The 23,392-nt window shown below is 35.5% G+C and overlaps 1 long non-coding RNA gene across 1 annotated transcript; it reads left to right on the plus strand.

Annotated features, from left to right (window-relative positions):
* Nucleotides 1-10,897: 10,897 nt before the first annotated feature.
* On the plus strand, nucleotides 10,898-12,823 carry LOC107826619 (uncharacterized). The gene is made up of 2 exons (XR_001657313.2): nucleotides 10,898-11,859; nucleotides 12,456-12,823. It is a non-coding gene; the product is annotated as an uncharacterized LOC107826619 (long non-coding RNA).
* The last annotated feature ends 10,569 nt before the right edge of the window (nucleotides 12,824-23,392 follow it).

The following is a 23,392-nucleotide window of genomic DNA, read 5'->3' on the forward strand; positions in this document are numbered from 1 at the left end:
CTATATATTTCTTGAAAAGTACAGTAGCTTAGTTACAGTTTCTTTTTCTATTCATATTGTAGAGGATAATCGCCAAAATTAGAAGCCCTATTTTTAGGATTTTATTTGAGAGTTTAGATACCATATTCATAGGTTTAATGTTTACTTTTGGAACTGAATAGCTTTGCAGGTTTTGAGAATAATTTAAATTTTATTTTATAATTTGTTTAGATTGTGAGAAGTGAGTTAGTTAAGGATGTGTATTTGCAATGCCAGCATCTCACATCTCGGGTGCTCTTTTCTTTTTTTTGTGAATTGAAGATTTATATAATGCTGTAGATATCTTATATTGTTAAGAATCATATAGTTTCTCTAATTCTTTATTTTTCCCTTTCTTTGCATGTACACTTTGGAGTAAATGGAGTGTCTTAATTTGAGACTCTCACAGTGGAGTCGCATAGAGACTCAACGCTACTACCACCACATGGAGTCATTGCATACCATATTCTTTAGACGCACCGGATAGTGAGAAAAACAAGCTAAACACTTTCATTTCTTTTCTTTGTCATTCATGCTATTTGACTTTTACTTGTGATTTGAGTTATCTCCAATTTCTGGGATTATGTGTTAAAATGCGTGTTAGCGTAGTATGTTTAATTATGTAGAATCTTACTTTTATTATTTATTTGGTACTATCTTATTCACGTAAATTTAGCCTCTAATATAAGGACTTAGAATCAGTTTTTAAAGTGACGCTTCAAAACCTTTTTCATCAAATTATTTTCTATTGGCCTTGTGTTAAACTTTCGTAAACACGAGATTTTTAAGTCCAACGAAATGAATTCTAAAGTATGTATATGAAACTATTTTCGTAAGTCCTAACCTTTTGAAGAACGATTTCAATTGTTGGGTTTGTCAAGTTACTATGGGGTTTAAACATTTTCCTAGAAGTTAAGTCAAAACAATTTATATCTTGAGTTTGAAATGCTTTAAAGTACTATCTTTTTTTCAGAAACATCTATATAGTTTTGTAATGACTCACTTCTTCAACACTAACACTAGTATACATGTATTCTCTAATTGACAATCGTTTTTCTTGACAAACGTTTAACACTAAGTCTTGAAATTAATTAACCTAAGTTTGGCCAGTTAACCATATTTAATGGGTCATATAGAGTGCTTAATACCTTCTCTATAAGATCAATTAGAACCCTTACCCGTAGTCTTAAAGGTTAAGTAGACCATAGAACAGAGTTAACTTTAAGCACTACCTAGCTAAAATTGGTGTCCTAATTCACCATTAAACCAATTAGGTGGCGACTCTCTTTAATTAATTAAACCTTTAGAATTACCAATATTATACTCTAATTTGACCCGTGTTAAAATGGGGTATAACATATTCAGGATAGGCTTCGTACAACTCAGTCTCCGTTTGGCGAATCTTCTTTCGGGGAATTCAACTCTTCTTTCATAGATTGGGAACATAATAAGCACCAGTAGCCTATTGAGTTAGATGAGCTAGATGACTTTCATTAGCTCCTAGCGCAGCATATCTGAATTCACTATAGGGTTAAGAGTGACTTACTTACACTGCTGAATAACCTTCACTTTAGCGAGCTGTAGGACAAACTACATTCAATAGGAGAAAGGAAATTTTGAATAGAAGGATCACTGCCCGTAGCAGTCCTGGAGTTAGGTTATGATGGTCGTGATGAGCTCTACTAGAAAGAAAATCTCTTCTATTCATAGATGAAGTCCTATCTAAGGGCCTTCGTTGCCCTTGAATTCCGTTCCCTAGTTCAATCCGGAACTCCAGATGTGTAAGTAGCGGCCAAGCGGCTCTGTCCTTTTCAAAGAGGTTATCCTTCTCTCTCCCCGCTTCTTAGTCTTATAGGATAGCTTACTATTCAAGTAAGTCACTTTACCCGGCGCTTATTGTCTTCTTTCTAGCCTAATTGGTAGCAGTCCCTTTTTAGTACCACCTTTCCTTTTCTTCTCTTTCAGCAGCCTCGTAGGCCAGCTGAAGACCGAATAAAGCAGTTCAAGCCCGCTTGAGATCTATCCAAGACCTAGCCGATGGCTACTTCCAATTCAAGTGCCACTTATCTTAACACACTCGGGCTAAACCGTTCGTGAATTTGTCTTTTATGGTCGGTGAGCGGGTATTGCTTCGAGTGTCACCTATGAAGGGCATGATGAGATTCGGGAAGAAGAGCAAGCTTAGCCCTAGGTTCATTGGCCCGTTCGAGATTCTTGTTCGAGTGGGAGAGGTGGCTTATAGGCTTGCGTTGCCGCCAAGCTTAACAGCCGTGCATCCAGTGTTTCATGTGTCCATGCTTCGGAAGTATCACGACGATCCATCCCACGTGTTAGATTTCAGCACTGTCCAGTTGGACAAGGACTTATCTTATGAGGAGGAGCCGGTAGCTATTCTAGACCGGCAGGTTCGTCAGTTGAAATCGAATAGTTTTCCTTCTGTTCATGTTCAGTGGAGAGGTCAGTCTGCTGAGGCATCGACCTGAGAGTCCGAGTCCGACATGCGGAACCGTTATCCCCATCTTTTCCCTGACTCAGGTACTTCCTTCTTATGTCCGTTCGAGGACGAACGGTTGTTTTAGAAATGGAGAATGTGGGTCACTTGTTTTAGAAATAAATTCTGCATTATGAGGCCTTAAAAACCTCTTTCAGCATTACTTCAATTTGCGTACGCAGTCCGGGCTCGTATCCGGAAAGCCATTATGTGAAAATCTGCGAAAAATAATAAATTTTGACTTTAAAATGAATTTAAGTTGACTTCGGTCAACATTATGGGTAACAGACCCGGACCCATGATTTGATGAACCCTGAGGGTCCGTAGGAAAATGTGAGACTTGGGCGTATGCCCCGAATCGAATTCCGAGGTCCCAAACTCGAGAAATAAATTTTTAAAGAAAATTATTTTCTAAAATTATTTATGAGTTTTGGAAATGAATGTGTTTAAAATTTGATGGTATCAGGCCCGTATTCTAGTTCCGGAGCCCGGTAGAGGTCTTATATGTGATTTAAGTTGAATCTGTAAAATTTGGTAAGAAACAGACTTGAAATGACGTGAATCAGACTGTATTTGAGAAAATTGGAAAATATGAAGTTCTTAAGTGATTTCATGATTCTGATGCTAAATTCATAGTTGTTGATGTTATTTTGGCGATTTGATCGCACGAGTAAGTCCGTAGGGTGTTTTTTGAGGTAGTGTGCATGTTTGGTATGGAGCCCCGAGGGCTCGGGTGAGTTTCGGATAGGCGTCAGAAGGTTTTTGAACTTAGGAAAATTGCAGAAACTGTTGTTTGCTGGTGTCCAGGTCCTTGTGTTATGCGATCGCATAGGTATGTTCGCGATCGCATTGTGTAATTTCAGGGGGGCCTATTTTGTGCTATGTGATTGCACAGCTTCTTCCGCGATCGCATAAAGTAAATTCTGGAGGGTCACCAGTTGTTCTATGTGATTGCAATGCTTCTTCCGCTATAGCAATGGGTTAAACCAAGCCTGGGAAGGGAACCATTTTTCCTCTATGCGATTGCACTCCCTAGTTTGCGATCGCAGTGCCCAATCCCCCTCACCCTATGCGATCGCACACCCTTGTTCGCGATTGCATAGGCCAATTTTGCCCAGTCTTTTAAACAGTAACAGAACATACGAGATTTAACCCAAAATCCATAACTTCTTCTTCCAAACTTCAAATTGGGCGATTTTTTAAAGAGAACTTACCACAAATTCATAGGTATGTAATCTTAGACTCGTTTTCTTCAATTTGAATTAACACCCATTAAATTTCTAGGCCTAAATCATGTTCTTAAGGTTAGAAAATTAGGTTATTAAGGTTAGAAAATTAGGTTATTAAGGGTAGAAAGTTAGGGCTTTTTTGTATAAATGAAATTTAGACCTCGTTTTGGGGTCGGATTTCGAAACTAATTGCATATTAGGGCTCGTGGGTGAATGTGTGATCGGATTTTGGTCCGAACCTCGTATTTTGACCAAGCGGGCCCATGGTCGATTTTTGACTTTTTGGGAAGAATGATAGGAAATCTATAATTAAGCATTGGAATTGCATTGTTTAGCGTTTATTGATGTTGTTAAATCAATTTGGGCTAGATACGAGTTGTTTGGAGGTGAATTCTAAAGGAAAAGCGGTGTTTGAGGCTTGAGTTTGCCATGGAAGTTCGAGGTAATTGTTTGGTCTAACCTTAGCTTGAGGGATTAGGAGTTGTGTTCTATTTGCTACGTGTTACTTGTTGAGTACGACATATAGGCATGGTGACGAGTATCTATACGTTGGTGTCAAGCATGATCGTGAGTCTTAAATTGAAATTGTTGTGTTCTTAACAAATACTACGAATGCCTAAGTTGTTGATTCTATGTGTGGAGCAAGGATTATGATTATTCTCGTGGAAATTACTTATGATTGAGTATTGGTGCTAGTTGAGGAAGTTAGATGTTGGAACAAGTTTGGTTATAACTGATTTTCCGTTGCCGGGACGTATTTACTTATACTTTCGATTCCCTTGTCGGGATAGTGTTTTCTTTATTGATCCCTTGCCGAGACTCTCTTTGTGATTGGTATTGAACGCCGCAATAATATTATATTTGGATCGGGTTGCATGCCGCAACAATAATATAATTGGATCGGGTTGCACGTCGCAACAGTGATAAATGATATGGATCGGGTTGCACGCCGCATGTTGTGTTTTTATGATTTGGATCGGGTTGCACGCCGCAACAATAGATAATAAAAGTACTTGTTGATTGGTTACGAGTCCCTTATTCTGTTGCTGTGAATTTTAAATTGTTCTTTATGTTTTTTCTCTCTTAAATTACTGTTGGTAAATGATACTCCCCCGCAACATGTCCCCTCCCATCTTTAATTGTTTATTTCTATTTTATTTTCTGCAATATATTATATAACTGCACAGATTTATCTAATAGTCTGGTCCTAGCCTCGTCATTACTTCGTCGGGGTTAAAGCCAGACACTTACTAGCACATGGGGTCGGTTGTCCTGATACTACACTCTGCACTGTGTGCAGATCTCGGAGCGGCAACTTTTGGACCATAGGTTTGGGTGGCTGCCTTCAGTCCAGTCAGAAATCCCGAGGTAGTCCTGCAGGCGTCCGCAGGCCCCGATGTTCTCTTCTATCTTTATATACTGTTTTCATTTACTTCAGAGACAGATTGTATCTTTCTTTCCAGATAATTGTTTATAGTATTCGTAGACGGTCCTTGAAATTGTGACATCGGTTCTGGGTAGAGATGTACTTGGTATTATCGTACTTGTTTTTGGCTAAGTTATCAGATTACGTCTTCCGCATGTATTTAATTATTGTTAATATTTCACTGTTGATCGCATGTTGATTTAAACTGTTAAAAAGGGCTAAATAAAAGAGTTAGTGAATCTATAATACTCGGCTTGCCTAGCTTTCACGAATAGGCGCCATCACGACTCCTGAGAGTGGGAAATCGGGGTCGTGACAGGACACCTCCAGGGACACTACAACACAATGGTGTGTCTGAAAGGAAAAATCAAACCTTATTAGATGTGGTGAGATCTATCACAACTCCCGAAGGTGAAAAATCCGGGTCATGACAGTAAGGATGACTGTAAAAATAGCACGGTATAGCCAGTTTCCGGACTGGTCATTCAAAAATAGCCAGCGTTTACGAAGTCAATGAAAAATAGCCACTATTTTGCTGCAATAGACACCGGTCTAGCATAATATACTGGAGTTCGGTGCACCTGTGTATGAACTCCAGCATATTATGCTAGACCGGTATACTCTGCTGACTCCAGTATAATATATTGGAGACTGGAGCACCGGTGCTCCAAACTCCAGTATATTATACTGGACAATTATATTTGCTGGAACTCCAGTATATTATGTTGGAGTTCTAGTGTACTTATGCTGAAACTCTATTATATTATGTTGGAGTTCCAGCATACTTATCCTGGAACTCCAGTATAATATGCTGGAATTCAAGCATACTTATGCTGGAACTCCAGTATAATATACTGACGTATTTTTCGGATTTTGAACAGTGTTTTCGCTCAGATTTATCATTATATGAAAAGTGGCTAAATTTCGATTACTTTTAAAACTGGGCTATTTTTGAACGACCAGTTGTAAATCTGGTTATTTTTGAATTTCTCCCGGATGACTATGTTAATTTGTAGACCATAAAGCGGTATTTTTTTAATCACCTACCGTAGAGATCAATTAGATAAATACACTTAGAGTTTTAATTTGAGAATCGTAACCCCGGACATCGAAGGATGAAACCTTGCTGCAATCCTAACACCACATTTTTAGAAGAATTGAAATATAATGGGTCAATGGAGGAAGACGGTGACTACTTTTGCTTACAAGTAGAACGACTCGACGCCCCCCCGCTCCCCCCCCCCCCTCTTTTATTGTCGGTATATAACTTTTGGTTTTAGTTTTCTAGCTTGGGTAATTTTATTCAAATTTTATTTTAAATTTAACAGCCTCTCCTTTTGTAACTAAGTTTAATATTATATAGCAGGATATTGTAATTTTATGAGTCAAAAGCTTATTACTTGTGCTTGGCTTTTGAATTACCTAATATTGTCAAGAAAAGTTTCATTACTTTTTGTATTACTGTTAGATTTAAATATAGTAGTATTATAATCCTGTAAAGCAGATTAACATATTTAATGTTACCAGCTTAATTTAGTTTAGTCACTTACCTGTAATTGATTTTACCTTACATATTGTGTAAGTATTTTTCAGATACTCAAATTAAACTCACTCTAATTTGTATTTGTGACAAGAAATATCTAACAAGAAACATTGAGGAAGAGTTAAGCACTACATGTATATATGTAGTGGATTTGCGAATAAATGAGAAATTGTTGGATTTAAAAGGTAAATTATTTTTTGAATTGTTGCAGAAATTACATGAAGTTAATTTTTCTTTTTGGGAATAGAAGTATGTATCCTTTTGGAGCTCTATAAAAATAGCTCAAAACATTAGCGTACAAGTAACTTCAAAAGGTTTGATGAAAACATCAACATATATAAATCATATTTCTTTCTACCTAATCACTCTAATTCTATAAGAAACACATGATGAGGCAGGTGTTCAACCTAATATCTCTAATCTTAACGTACAATCATCCTCTTTAGATAAATATATAAGGAATAAATAGCCTAAACAACTCATTAGTCGTATAAAAAATTTCAAAAGACTAAATTAAGAAAATAAATTGAATGAATTATTATCATGATGATTTTCTTATAAATATTTCTTTTAAGTCATGTCGTAAGAAGTGACTACGACATCTATAAAGTATTAAATCCAAGTGACAAACATCCTCACACTATCCATTAAGATTGAAGTTATGGTGGTTAATCGTTTTATTATTCTCTTTTTAGTTACGAAAAAGATCCAAAAATATCCTTGAACTATTCGAAATAGCTCAAAAATATCCTCCGTTTGTTTTTGGTGCCAAAAATATACCTGCCGTCTATGTTTTGGCCCAAAAATGTCCCTCAACTGTTAGTTTTGACATTAAAACTGACATGGCAGTCTAACTCGGTTAGAATTACTTACATGGTCGTCCACCTAAGCAATCCATATGAAAATTATGTTTTTGAAAGTTTTTATTTTTCCAGAATTTTTTAATAATATAATATCAACATTTATTCTGAAAAAAGTCAAAAATTTAGAAAAAAAATATTTATTTTGGAATTTTTTAAATTAAAATACAAAATCAAAACATATTCCGAAAAAAGTAAAAAATTTACGAAAAAATTATTCTTGATTGAGGTTTATGATTTGATTAAAAAAAAACTCCATTGTTCTCTTTGGAGTTTTTTTAATTAAATCATAAACCCCAATCAAGAATAATTTTTTCGTAATTTTTTTACTTTTTTCGGAATAAGTGTTGATTTTGTATTTTAATTAAAAAATTCCGAAATAAATATTTTTTTCGAATTTTTTTTACTTTTTTTAGAATAAATGTTGATTTTGTATTTTACTAAAAATTCTGGAAAAAAAATCGAAAAAATAATTTTCACATATGGATTACTTAGGTGGACGACCATGTAAGCAATTCTAACCCAGTTGGACTGTCATGTCAGCTTCAATGGCAAAACTAATAGTTTAGGGGCATTTTTGGGCCAAAACATAGACGGTAGAGATATTTTTGGCACAAAAAATAAACGGAGGATATTTTTGAGCTATTTCGAATAGTTTAAGGATATTTTTGGACCTTTTCCTTTTTATTTATAAGGTTTTACGTGTGAGGCACGTACATAGAGACTAGTACTATATTAAAATCACGAAGGCCCTTAGCAAAATATCGTTCGTCTTTTTTGCCCTTTAAAAAAAGTTTTCATATTGTACAAAATAGTCATTTTAATTATCTCCCTAATATGTAGGAATAATCGTTTAATTAATTTTCTAATATTTAGGACTTCAAAATCAACTAGATTTTGTGTCCCAAAACCTTCCTTATTTCACATATGCGTAATATAACGGATCTTCAAATGGAAAAATAATAACAAGCTAAAAGAAAAGAAAAGAAAGAGTAAGATAAGTCTTCAACTGTTTTTTGTTTCGCATTTTGGCTTTCATTTGTTTAATTTCAAAACCAAAAACAAAATACAAATGAAATGTTCTAGATTCACTCAAAATTAAATAATCGTATTTCTATCATCCTTTCTTTTTCACTAAATTAATATTTTACAACTAGATTTTATCATAATTACAAAGATTAATTTATAAACCTAATAATTTGTAGGAACGATACAGTTATATTGTATTAAAATGTTCGCACTTTGAAATCACATAAAATTTCAAAATTATTAGTAAATATTTTCTTATTTGAAATATGTTAGAATTTCTCTAATATTATTAAAAATTTATAATCAATTAGAATATTAACTTATATAATTTTTTCTTGTTTGAACTACGTATAGAAAAATTATATTGCATATTACTTTTCTTAATACTTGTAATTTAATTAGCTACTTTAATATTAAATACATCCTTATTAATAAATAATTTTAGAACATAATGTATATCATTAACGACTCGACATAAATACATAAAAAATCTTATTTTATATCATTAATTGACTAATATAATATAATATAATATAATATTAATTTTGTGAAATTTAAAAAAAAACAATTATTTAGCAATAACCTCTCTCTTTAATAAATGCAAAAGGAAAATTTTTAAATTTGATAATATTTTTTATTGCTTATTGATTCTTCTTTTATGTTTTTATAGATAAAAAGCTACTTCTTTTGTTCATTTTAAGCCGCGTTATATTGATTGAGGATTATGTTTATTTGTGTATAAGAATTAATACTTCTACTAAATACTTTTAATTATAGAAATTTTATTTTTCTAATATCGATAATTTATAATGTAAAAAATTAACAAACTCGCATATTAAAATAAAAATTAAACAGTTTGACTTTCGTATTGAGAAGCCGACGGAAAGTACAATAGATAAATTTCTACTTCGATCTATTTAATCAATATAAATTCCTAAATTTGCAGAGTTTTTTATTTTATTTTGAACTATATCTATCTGATCTATTGTTCTAGAATATTAACTCAATATTATTCATTTTAGAGACTTTGTATTCATCATTTTCATGAACTCATTTTAATTTTATATATACCTCAAATATATTATTTAAAACTGTTTATCTAATTTTCATAATCTTAGACTCATTATCATAGGTTCACGCGCAACGCGCATACTCTAATACTAGTATTATTATAAAAGTACGAATAATTTATGCTAAATGTTGCACGACTAAAATAACCTTGAAATATTGACCGACTTTTATAACCTTAATTATTTGTAAAATTTAAGGATATAATTATAAATTACCTTAGGTTTTTTTTCTTTCCAGTTAAACTACACATACATCAAACCCTTTCCTATCGAGGGTCAAACTCTTTTTTCCCGTGACATAACCTAAAACTTAAATTGAATCTCAAACCTAAACAAAGAAAAGACACCCGTAAGTAACAATAAAAATAAAAGACATAATTAAGTAAAGAATCCTAAACAAAGAAAATCGTATTCTAATTTAGAATCCCCACCTAAATGAAACAAAAAAACATCAAAAAGATACGGTGCAAGGAAAGAATCCTAAACAAAGTAAAATCTAAAGAATTATAAACCTAAAGGAAACTGTCATTTTTCTTTTTTGACAACAATATGCTTTCTTATTTAATCTTTACCCATCTGCATATAATTTAGCTTTATTGCACGAATTCATGTAGGAAAAGAATAAGTCAGTTATTCCTATAAAAGCTGTCATTATTCCACATTATTCATTATTCTCTAAAGATTTTGGGTCATGTTTATGAATTAGAGAGAAAAACAATGACATCTTAACTTTGGACAATTAGCTAAGTTAATTAGCTTAACAATGTGTAGTATATATATATAGATTAGCATTGTAAATGTTTATTCATTTCTTCAATACAATTGTGAGCTTTTCTCCGGAACCAACTTTCACTCTCTCTTCTTCGATGTTCTCTGAGCTCAAACATCACGCATCAATGGCGTGATTTAATAAAAAGATTAACGGAGGATATTTGTGAGCTATTTTTATTAGGGTATTTTTGCCTTTTTCCGTAATAATTAAATGGATGTTGCTCAATGATATTTCTCATTTTAATATGTGAATCATAACAATAAATTGTTTGATTTGAAATAAACAACTGATACAAACAAGTACAGACTCTGAATCACTTATCACAAATCCTTATCCAATCCTTTGAAGGCAAACCAGTTAAAATTGAATGGTCGTCATTTTGTTTTCTTATCCCCGTCTCCAATTCCTACCGATGTTAGCTAACCTCTTTTGCACTTCAAATTAACAAACTTTCCACTTCCACTTTTTCGTTTCTTCATTTCTTTCTTTTCATTTTTCACATCTTTCTATCTCTCCAATCTGATTTATAAAAGAGGGAGAGAGAGGAAAGAACATAATCAAATCATGACTCTATCACAGGATAATGAACAACAAAAACATGTTATGGGGTACCCTTCAATATCCAAATATAATCAAAGTATTAAACAAGGGTTCCCTTCACAATATGATAGTAACCAACTATACAATTCTTTTTCTCAAGGCTATATTTTACCTATCCAAGGCTATCCTAACCCTAACCCTAACCCTAATTTATACGTATCTTCATCATCCAATTATCCGTCTAATAAGTACGTAACAATGGCGGCTTATAATCCAATGGAAGAACAAAACAATGGAAGCTCATCATTTGGTCGTTTGATGGTTATTTTGATGCTAATTTTGGTAGTAGGAATGATCATGTTAAGCCTAGTATTTTGGCTATTTTTTGGAACTGAAGGACCTGTGTTTCATATATTAGCTTTAAGTGTTCCTAGTTTTAGGATTATTAACTCGTCAATAGTTGGAAATTGGCAAGTCAATCTCACCATGTGTAACATGAATGATCACTCAAAAATCAAAGTTTTTCATGGCAAGACTTCCATTTTTTACAAAACTAACCTATTGGCTGTGACCCCTTTTGATCCTGTACGTTTGGAGGTTAAAGGTACAAAGAATATGTTGTCCAATTTGACCACATTACCTGAAGGAAATGTTTTGGATCAATTGGCTATATCTGAAATTAGTAAAGATAAAAATGATGGGGACATAGAATTTTCCTTGGAGATTTCTCTAAAGGTTGTTTTAGCTTCTGATTCAGAGTGGCAAAGTCATAAGATGATGGTTTATTGCAATAATTTGAAAGTTAAGTTTGGACCCGAAGATAGAGGAGAATTGGTAGCAGCTGACAAAATTAAATGTCTAATTGTTGGATAATTGATTTGGTAAGTGTTCTGCTGATAACCTCCTCCATTGATTTTTCACCACCCTTTCCAACCCTTTGCTATATTATAGTTTTTCTTTGATCTATCTTATTATTTTACTTGGCCAAAAAAACAAATTATTTATTTTCAATTTTTATTTTTGGAATGCTTTTCGAAAAAGTACTTTCGAGAAGTAGTAGTTGTGTTTCGCTAATGAATAATATTTTTGTCAATATTAGTGCAGCAATTTATGCTTGGCCATGGTTCTAAAAATGCTTCTAGGGAAAATTATTTTTTTTCAACTTCTCAAAATCGTTTCTGCTACTATTCAGAAATACTTTTCCTCCCTAAAAGCATAGCCAAATACGTAAATTCTTTAAAATAAACACTCTTTAGAAAAAAAGTTTACACACTTTTGACTTCACCTAAGCTTGTCATTTTATGCTCTATATATATATATATATATATATATATATATATATATATATATATATATATATATATAAACTTCTTTTAGCCTGCTAAATTAAATTCGAAATTACGTAGCATTCCAAAAGATTTATCTAATACCTTCCGAATTCATGACATTTTCTTTAACTATATTATATTATATGCAGTTAAATTAAAGGAAGGGTACGAGTTGGATGTACAAATTCTAGGGATGATCTTCTCGTCTAGTTATGATTCTTGGCAAAGTGGACATTCTTTGAACCAAGTATTTGAGAACAGGCAAGAGGATTTTGGTAGGAATATTGGACTAAAGCTGAGCTTTCAGTTTATTTTTCTTCTTCTTTTTATAATAAATCATGTTCTATACAAGTTTTTCATTAGATGGATTTAGATTTGGGCAATATATATGTAACTGTATTGCACCAATTGGGAGGCTGGTTTGGGCATCCAATAGGCCCCAGTTTAATACATTTTTTGTATATATTGTTAATTTGTACAGTGCTTTTGAAATACAAAGTATATTGTTACTTCTCGATATTCTCTTACGATACTTATGATACATAATTCATTTTGTCCTTGAATTAATTTAATTAAATGTGTGTTCTTTATCCCATTACGTGGAAAATTATTGTATTTTGGATTATTTTTAGAACTATAACAACGTCAAACATGAAGCAACAATATAAATTTAATATAACAAATTAAACGAGAAGAATTAACCCAAATAGCCGCTCACACAATCACTTAAACTAAAAATAGCCGGTTGAAATATAACATATGCATAACTTATGTACTATATGTGTATAATTATGTATAATCAATACATAATTTATGTAAGTAAATACTGAATATGACCAGTTAGTCGCTCACTCAATCGCTTAAACTAAAAATAGGTGGTGAAGGTATAATTATGTATAACCAATGTATAATATATAAATATCGCTAGAAAAGTAAATAATAAATATAACCAGTATTTGTGTAAAGATCCCAATAATTTAATGATTTATGAAGATTCACGCGTCAAAAGTGCACACTTCAATTGATCGAAGGTTAATGTCCTTAACCGAATATCACAATATCAAAACTTAGAATCTATTTAAATTTCAGGGACTAAAAATGCAAATTTATGTGTGTGTTTTTTATAAAATTTTCAAATTTTATAAGCACGAGTAGTTTTTAGCTCTCGAGGACCTCTAAATCAATCACAAAAATTTAAGGGGTGACCAGGTTTCACCCTGCTATTTAGATTATATCCAATTTCTTCAAAATACTTAATTTTTAATCAGTGGAAAGCTTAAGCCAAAAGCTTTTCCGTAATTGTTCTTCAGATTTCCATCTCAAATCAGTAGGTTCAATTATGTTTCAGGCACAAGGATTTCGATCTAATTTCTAGACACGAACAGCCCGCAAAAATTGAATTCAGATTCACACTTCCCCCCTTTTTTTCCTCTCTCTTTATTTATTATTATTATTATTATTTTTTTTTTTTTAAGAATCAGCTGTAAATTGTAAATTGAATTTCAGCTAAAGAGGACAATTCCCAACAGATTTCAAGCAAGCAAATATTCTGCCTCGTTTGTTTTTTTAAAGATTAAGACGTCTAACTCTGAATACAGATATCAAGATGTGCATTAAGGTTAATACATCTTAATCTGGATACATATCTGAATATTAGACCTGAGTACTAAATGATTAAAACTGTTTGTTTTTTAACATTTGAATATATAAAATTTATTTTATTTGAAAATTAATAAAAAAATCAAATAAAATACTAATTAATCTAATATTCTAGCAATACATATACATATGCATTGTTTTTGTGATTAATATATATATATAAGTGGTGGTGATGGCTAACAGTGGTGCTTGTGAATGCCGATAAAAATGGTGGTTGATAATGATTTTGGTTGAATTTAGAGAGAAAACAATGACATTTTAGCTTTTATTGTAATTGTTTTTGTGTCGTACTTCTTTATTTTTTGGCGTAATTTTTGTTTTGGATATCAAAGTCTTTTACATTGACGTAGTATTATGTTTAAATTGTATACCTTTAGAGATCAATGGTTTGTGTTATTTCAACTAATGTTAGTGTAACAATATTAATTTTCGGCTATTAGATAACATTTTGTAGCTTTTACTTATATGTTGCAGGCACTTCACGCAGTGTAATGGAATCGGATTTAGAAAAACAATATGTCCCAATAAATAACCTTAAACCTTATGAAGTTGAATGGGTAATTAAGGTATTGGTTATTCGAAGAGGGCCAATAATAAAATATAAGAACGACAACAGAGAGGGTTTGTATTGGCATTTAATATTTGTTGACGAAGAGGCAAGCTTCTTTTGTATATTTATTTTGATATAATTTATTACTTATTCATATTATTTTTAATTAATCTACAATACAGTTTATATTAATTTATAGGTGACAAAGATCCAGACAATATTTTTCAATAAAAATATTGAAGATTGGAAAATTTTATTTCAACAGAACAAAAGTTATTACATTATAAATGGTCGCGTGAAAGCTGTTAATTCTACCTATTTATTTGTGCATAAGGAGTTGGAAAAATGAAGGATATTTGTAACGACCCAACCGATTGTTTTGAGTTCTAGTGCGTCGTTCAACAGTTTGAGACCATGAACAACTTCACTTCAGGTATTATGACTTGTACACGTGGTCGGAATTGAATTTCGGGAAGTCCGGAGTTGATTTGGAAAGAGAATTCTCATTTCGGAAGCTTTAAGTTGGAAGAATTAACTAAGATTAGATTTCAGAGTAAACGACCTCGGAATCAGGATCTGAAGGTTCAACAGGTTCGTATGATGATTTCGGAATTGGGCGTATGCTCGGATCGAGCTTTGGAGTTGGGTGCGCGATCGGAAGTGAATTTGAAGATCCGTAGGTCATTTTGAAGTTGTTTGGCTAAAGATAGAAATTTGAAGGTTTTTCTGAGAAGTTTGACCGGAAGTGGACTTTTTGATATCGGGGTCGGAATCCGATTCCGAAAGTTGGAGTGGGCCCGTAATGTTGAATATCACTTGTGTGAAAATTTGGGGCCAATCGGACGTGATTTGATAGGTTTAAACAACGAGAGTAGAGGTTTGAAGTTCTAAAGTTCATAAAGCTTGGGTTGAAGGTCGATTCATGGTGTTAGCGTTATTTGATATGATTTGAGGCCTCGAGCGAGTCCGTAATGTGTTTTGGGACTGGTAGGTATGATTGGTTGGGGTCCCGGGGGTATCAGGTGGATTCTGGGTGGTCAACCGATCAAAAATGCAAAATTTTGGAAGGCTGAAGTTGCTGGTTGCTGTCATAACCGCACCTGCGAGAAATGGGCCGCAGGTGCGAAGCCGCAGAAGCGGCCAGAAGAGCCGCAAATGCGGTATTGGTGGAGGAGAGCTGGGACTTCAGATGCGGTCACGCTGCCGCAGATACGGAAAAGGGCAGCCTGGTGAGGAATCACAGAAGCGGTGTTTGAACCGCACCTGCGGAACCGCAGAAGCGGTCAAGAGACTGCAGGTGCGGAAAGTGCTGGAAGCAGTGTGTTGTTTTAAAGTCGGATTTTGGCCATTTCCTCTCATATTTTCTTGGCTTGGGTGATTCTTGGAGGGTTTTAAGAGAGGATTTTCATCATCAATGATAAGGTAAGCTATCCCTTACCTATCTTGAGTTAAATACATGATTATATACGGATTTGAGCATGAAAATTTGTAGAAAACTTGGGGTTTGAGGGAAAACCTAGAAAATTGATATTCTTGGAATTTGACAACGATTTTGGGTATGGAATTAAGAGGAAATCATATATTTGAGTTCGTGAGTTCATGGGTAAACTTTATCTTCGAAAAATTTAGGAATCCGGGCACGTGGGCCCGAGGGCAATTTTGTCAACTTTTCGATCGATGTTAGGAATTGCTATGAATTGGATTGTAATGAGTAATTCATCATATATTAATGGATTTGCATAATCATTGGCTAGTTTTGGAGCATTGTGCATCGATTCGAGTCTTCAGAAGGGCGTGGAATGCCGGTTACGGATCTTCGGAGCGAGGTGAGTCTCCTTTCTAACCTTGTAAGAGGGAATTGTCCCCATAGGTGAGTTAATTGGTTATGTGCTCCTATTTGTGGGGTCTACGTATGCATGAGGTGACGAGAGTCCGTGCGTAGCTACTATTTTGCTATTGTCCGGATAGTCTAGGATCCAAAAACATGCGACACTTGGATTATTTGTAAACTTATTGACAGCTTGAATTGCTTAAATCTCATCGAATTAGTAAATGAATTTCTAAAAAAGATTAAACTTCATTTTTCTTAAATCATTAAAAGAGAACTGGCTTTTATTGGAATAAACTCTTAATTGGCTGTTTGACTGTGTATATCTATGCATGCCTGCATCGCACGTATGATTCGCGAGCGGGGTGTTGGTTTATTTAATGTTGATTGCGTCGCGTGTATGATGCGCGAGCGGGGTAATAGATGCATCTATGGTTCGTGTCGTTTGACCCTCGGCAGTGCACATTTTACATTTCTGTTGGATCGGGTCGTACAACCTCGGCAGGATTTGCGCATGCTTGTATTGCTTGCCTTGAGATTATTTGAGATTGATACTTGCTCTTCCCGGCTTGAATAATTGGAAATTATTGGATTATAAATCTTGAGATTTTTAATATAAAAAGGAACTTTCACCTGTTCATGACTTACTTGAAATTACTGTCATTCTTAATAAATCCTTGATTATTCGCATTAATAATATATCATTATTGGACCACTAGTAAGTGTCGAAGTCGACCATCTCGTCTCTACTTCTTCGAGATTAGACGGGATACTCATTGGGTACACGTTGTTTTTGTACTCATACTATACTTCTGTGCATTTTTGTTGCATAGGCATGCGTCTCTAGTGGCCTACAGGGCGTGACAACATGGTTGATATGGAGACTTAGGTGAGCTGCACTTCTCGAGGCGACCCGCAACCAGCAGAATCTTTTTCAATTTTCTGTATTTACTTTCTGTCCAATATTATATTCCGGATGGTTATTGTATTACATTATTTCCTAAAAATTGCTCATGCACTTGTGACACCGGGTTCTGGGAGGATTTTTGGATTATTCGTTAGTTAATGTGTGAAGGAAAAAAAATTATTTTAAACAAATACTAAAATTGGAATTTAATTAAGTATTTTGGTTGGCTTGCCTGACAACAGTGTCCGGCGCCATCACGACCCTTAGTGGATTTTCGGTCGTGACAATATCCTTTTAAATGTTTTCGTAAATAATTTTCAGTCCACTTGTGTTTTGCAATGACAATAAATAAAGCACAAGGACAAACAATTTCGAATGTCGGATTGTATCTCCCGTAACATGTTTTCTCGCATGGACAACTATATGTTGTACTTTCAAGAGGAATATCAAAGTCCACAACAAAAGTTCTTATCAAGACTTAGCAACCTAAGCGTCAAAATGGTACATAAACAATATCGTATACAAAGAAGTCTTAGGTAACATATCATCACATTGCATATTTATAAACTATAAGTGCATAATAGTATGTCATAATTGACAAGACTTGATTGATCATTTTTGCAGGTTCATACGATGATATCCAATGAGTTTGTGTTCCCATATTATGCTAATTGTAATGACCCGACCGATCGTTTTGAGATTTTACATTTTGCTCGCCAGTTCTCGGGCATGACTTGCCACGTGTGATGTATTATGACTTATGTAAACCGTTGGTTTTGATTTTCATGATAACCAGAATAAATTTTGAAGAAACAGTCTCGGTTTGAAGCTTAACATTTGAAAGGTTTGACCAAGATTTGACTTGTTAGTATATGATCTCGAATTAGTATTTTTATGATTTGGTTAGCTCTGTTAGGTGATTTGGGACTTAGAAGCGTGATCAGAATGCATTTTGGAGGCCCGTGGAAGGTTTATGCTTGAATTGGCGAAATTGAGATTTTGGGGTTTTCCAGTTGATAGGTGAAATTTTGAAATAGGGGTCGGAATGGAATTTCGGAAGTTGCAGTAGTTCCATTATGTCATTTGGGATGTGTGTGCAAAATTACAGGTCATTCGGATATGGTTTGGTTGGGTTTTTTATCAAAAGCTAAATTGGAAGTTCTTGGAATTCTTAGGCTTGAATCCGATGAAAACTTGGTGTTTTAATGTTGTTTTGAGCGTTCCGAAGGTTGGAACAAGTTTGAATGATGTTATGGGATATGTTGGCATGTTTGGTTGAGGTCCCGAGGGCCTCGGGTGAGTTTCGGGTGGTCAAACGAACCATTTCATGTTGTGAAAAATTGCAGAATTTATGCTGTTGGTGTTGCAGGTTTTTGACCTTCGCGTTCGCGATGCATGTCCCGCATTCACGAAGGGTTAAGGTGTGAGGCTGTGGAGTTAGCCTTCACATTCGGGAAGATGGTTCCGCGATCGCGAAGGTGTGTGGTCTATGGTCATCGCATTCGCGAGTCTCTTGTCGTGTTTGCATAGAGGAAGGGGGATAACTAGGTCCCTGATGCTTTTGTTCTACGCATTCGCGTAGTAGAGGTCACATTCGCAACCTGTTAAGTTTGCTGTGCTTCGCGTTCGCGAGAAGGTTATCGCGTTCGCATAGAAGGAATTCTTGCTTTGTGAATCGGTGTGCTTCGCGAACGCGAGGGTTGTGCCGCGTTCGCGATGAAGAAATGCCTGGGCAGTCAGATTATATTTTGAAAACGAGGGTTTAAGTCCAATTTCATAAAAACCATTGGAGAGCTCGGGAAAAGGTGGAATTTGAGGAGATTTTCAGTGGAGCTATTGGGGTAAGTATTCTTCACCCATATTTGGTTTAATTCCAAGATTTGGTCTTGAATTTCATCACTTAATTTGAGAAATTGGAGTGAAAATTGGGGGAAAATGGAAGAAATGTTTGAGATTTCTTTTGGGGATTTGAATGGGAAATTGAGGTCGGATTTTGATGAATTTGATTTGGATAGACTCGTGAGTGAATGAGGATTCTATAGATATGACTTTTATCGGATTCCGAGATGTGGGCCCGGGGGCTGGGTTAGAGTAATTTCGGGATTTTTGATGGAAATTGGACATTTTCGAGGGCTTTGTTCCCTTAGCATATTTTAATGGTTATGTACTGATTGTGGCGAGATTTGGAGCATCCGGAGGTCGATTCGTGAGGGAAAAAGCATTGCAAACTAGAGTTTGGACCGGATTGAGGTAAGTAATGATTGTAAATGATATCCTGAGGGTATGAAACCTCGGATTGCACATCGTTGTGCTATATTGAGGTGACACACACACACTAGATGGCGAGCGTGGGGTCGTGCATTATTTCGAATTGTGACTTAGTTCAACCCGAATGACTATTTTACCGTGTATTTGACTGAAATCTATTTGCTACCATCATGTTTTTGGGCTGAATGCCATATTTGGGCCTCGTGCCAGCTATTTGAGCCCTTAGGGGATTTTTATTGATATTTCCTCATTGTTTTTGACTTTATACTTAAACTCAGTCATGCTAGATTCTACTGTTTTCATAACTCAGCCATGTTTACTTTACTTTAACACTTAAATGATATTTTGGACTGAGTACTATGTTTTACTGTTGCTAGAGTGGTTTGTGAGATTCTGACTGAGTAAGGCTGAGGGCCTATGTTGTGAGGAAACACCTAATTGTGATTATGAGGCCGAGGGCCTGAGATTTGTACACCACGAGGTGGCTTGTTGATATGAGGCCGAGAGCCTATTGAGTATGCCACGAGATGGCTTGATATTGCGCTTGGGCCGTAAGGGGCCCCTCCAGGAGTCTGCACACCCCTAGTGAGCGTGGGTACCCATTGTGATATGAGCTATTGCCCGAGGGGCTGGTGACTGTTCCATGATATTGCTTGAGGGGCGGATTCTGTTGACATTGTGCCCGAGGGGCGGATTCTTATGTGTTTACCTATTCTAGCTGCTTTGCATTTAATTGCATAACTGTTAAAAAGGCATTTCTAAAGAAGCTTAAACTGAACTAAAGTGACTTTACATATTTCCACTGTTGTACTATTTTACTGGCTTTTATTGCTTCCTTATAGCCTGTTATGTGCCTTACGTGATTTCTCACTTCTCAGCCTTTGTTTATGATTATTACTCACCGAGTTGGAGTACTTACTTTACTCCCTACACCTAGTGTGCAGATTCAGGCATTGCAGATCCTGCTTGTGAGAGTTGAGAGCTCCCGACAGATTTCGGAGTTCACAAAGTAGTTGCTCGGCGTTCGCAGCCCCGTGCTTCTCCCCCTTTATCTCATTTCTTTCTCTTTCAGTGATTCTATAATAGCTTTGTAGACACTTTAGACTTGAATTAAATTGATAGATGCTCATAACTGGTGACATCCCGGTATCGGGCTGTGTTGGGTTTGTTTTCCACAAATTGTACTGTCACTGCTTATTTTTGGATTTTATCATGTTTAAAAGTTAATACTTAATTGCTTAAAAATTGAAATGGGAATGTGTTGGCTGGCCTTGTCTTCACGAGAGGCGCCATCACGATTGGGTCCGGGTTTAGGGTCTTGACAAGTTGGTATCAGAGCCTAGGTTACATAGGTCTCACGAGTCATGAGCAAGTTTAGTGGAGTCTCGCGGATCGGTACAGAGACGTCCGTACTTATCCTCGAGAGGCTGCAGAACTTTTAGGAAAAACTTTACATTCTTGAATTCTTGTCGTGCATCCTTGATTCAGCTTGAAATATAACTCTTTGAATTCCTTCCACACTTTCGTATGCGTGTATGAGCGCTCAGTATCAGATGTGCATCGATGGCTTGTGATTCCCTGATCGAGGGGAGAGATGTGATCTCTGTGTGTTGATGTTGGGCCAGTCTGCAGAACTTGAGGTTGGGTTTTGCCTATAGCTTGAGCATCGAGGTGTTGATTGTGTGAGCACTTATTTTTGAACTTATATGTTCGCTAGTGTCCCTATTAGTAAAAGTGATGGCTGGATGGCGATGTGATGAGTATGTTATAACAACGAGATGTATTCATATGATTTGGAAGCGACGAGAAGGGTCTGTTGGAGGATAAAAGAACTATTAGGTGCTTGATTTCCATCTTGATTTGTGGTATAACCCCGAGTTATGGGTGTGTGAAGAACCTTCTCATGTTTTCTAGTTGGGAGCGAAGTAAATTTCATATTGCGGTATGAGTTCAGACTCAAGAAGATAAAGTGACTGCGTAATGTTTATGATGGTGGAAGGTATACAAAAATGTTAGTTTGAGGCGAAGCAGGTGGGTTATCCCCTACGGAGTGTTCTGAAGTTGTGTGATCCTTATGTTATCTATTAGAAGATCTCCTTTACAAGTGCAATATATGTGTTGCAATTTAAATTTGGGTCACTTAAGAGAGTGGATTTAACTGTTACGAGGGTGAATGCGAGATTTGCAGAAGATTTAAAGTACTAGATGGTCTGTGTTTCCTAAGCTAATGAAGGATTGAGTTTAATCTCACTATGGTATTATGGCAGTAATAGAGTATACACGTTATGAGTTATTGTGTGTGTGTTGATCTGTGGCTTCGAACCAATTGGGGGAGTCTGCTATTGGTTAGTCGATTGCATGGTTATGTGCTATGTTAGTTCCAGTTTGAGGCGTGCTGGTGAATCAGTTATGGTTTATGGAGATTGAGATCGAGGATAGCTCGAGTAAAGGAAATTTAAATAAAGGTTATGTCATGCTTCCTAGGTGTATAAGAATCACAAAACGTCTTGAGTAGTCATTGGTAAAGGATGTGCGGTGCATAGAATAAGAAGTTGCTTGGTTGCATTAAGGTAAGGTTACATTCTGCGGTATAGGAGTGCTAATGAGGCATAGGTTGTTCAGTTCATTTGATTAGTCTAATTGTTGTTTGAGTAGAGTGGATGACTCTCGAGAATGGTTCTAATGGGTTCAAGATTTTACATGTAATAGTTGTAGATTTTCAAGTTGTATAATTGGCTAGAAACTGAGGTTTGCATTGGAGGGTGTCAAGACTTGTGTCATTTCTATATCAATTATGGGATTCTATATATCAGTATTAGAAAGGTAATAGTTCCGGATTCGCAGGAAGTCTCTTCGGGGTAGGTATTTTGAATGTGGTACTTTTGGAAACATTTAAGAGAGTACTCAATGGCTTATGAGCCTTAGATGGTGTGGTTTTATGCTTGGGTCTCGTGTGGTGAATCTGGGTTGAGGAATTGCGGTGTTATAGCAAGAAGAAGTATCAAGTTGAAGGTAAATCAGAAGGAACTTGGATAGATGGGATAACTTAGTAGTAGGACGGATCAGTATGGTAAAGATATGATTGGTTCCTTGGATGCTTACGAGGTAATGAGTTTCTACAGGTGTTTCGCGGTAATGCTCTTGGGTTTTAGTGGCATGTGTATCTTGGTTGAGTTAGAAGGATTCAGTCATGACAGGTTTGGTTCTATGCAAAAGGGAGTCGGAGAGTTCTTGATGATTTCTACCACGGTTTAGAGGTGTATATTTTCTACTGGCATGAGGAGCGTGGGATGTATAATGATTTTCTTCCAGATGGGCTCAATGGAAAGTCCTTGGTTAGTTGAGTACATAGTTTCTTATGGCTTGGAAGGGATACGAAGTTCTCATGTTATCCTAGGATGGTATGGTATATGCGGTATGTTGTGGAGGATTGAGATTTGCGTATGTAAGGTTACGGTTCAGATCTGAAAGGAAGGTCATAAAATTCTTAGGTAGTACAAGCAGTTTCAGATGATTAAGGAAATGGTATTACTAATTGGTGTGACTTGACGGGGGTATTTCAGAAAAAGGGCAATGTGATTGAGATTGATGATACTCCATTAGTATTGCGGCACTCTCTTGTTGGATCGACTGCTGATATTTGAGTTTGCTTGGTGGTACAGAAGAATTATAGGAGTACCTCTCATGGATGTTTAGGTATTAGAGGTGTGTTGCATATTCAGGTAGAGTTAGGATCAGATATGGTGATCTGTGTGCTATATGGATTTGGAGACTGGGAGTTCTCATAGACAGGTTAGGTTGTGGTTGTGAACCGCGTACATCGGTATTGTGTGGTAACTATTGGGAGGTTTGGAGGCCCGAGTGGATCCTTGTT

Source organism: Nicotiana tabacum, chromosome 20 (assembly GCF_000715075.1).
Source record: "Nicotiana tabacum cultivar K326 chromosome 20, ASM71507v2, whole genome shotgun sequence".
NCBI lineage: Eukaryota > Viridiplantae > Streptophyta > Magnoliopsida > Solanales > Solanaceae > Nicotiana > Nicotiana tabacum.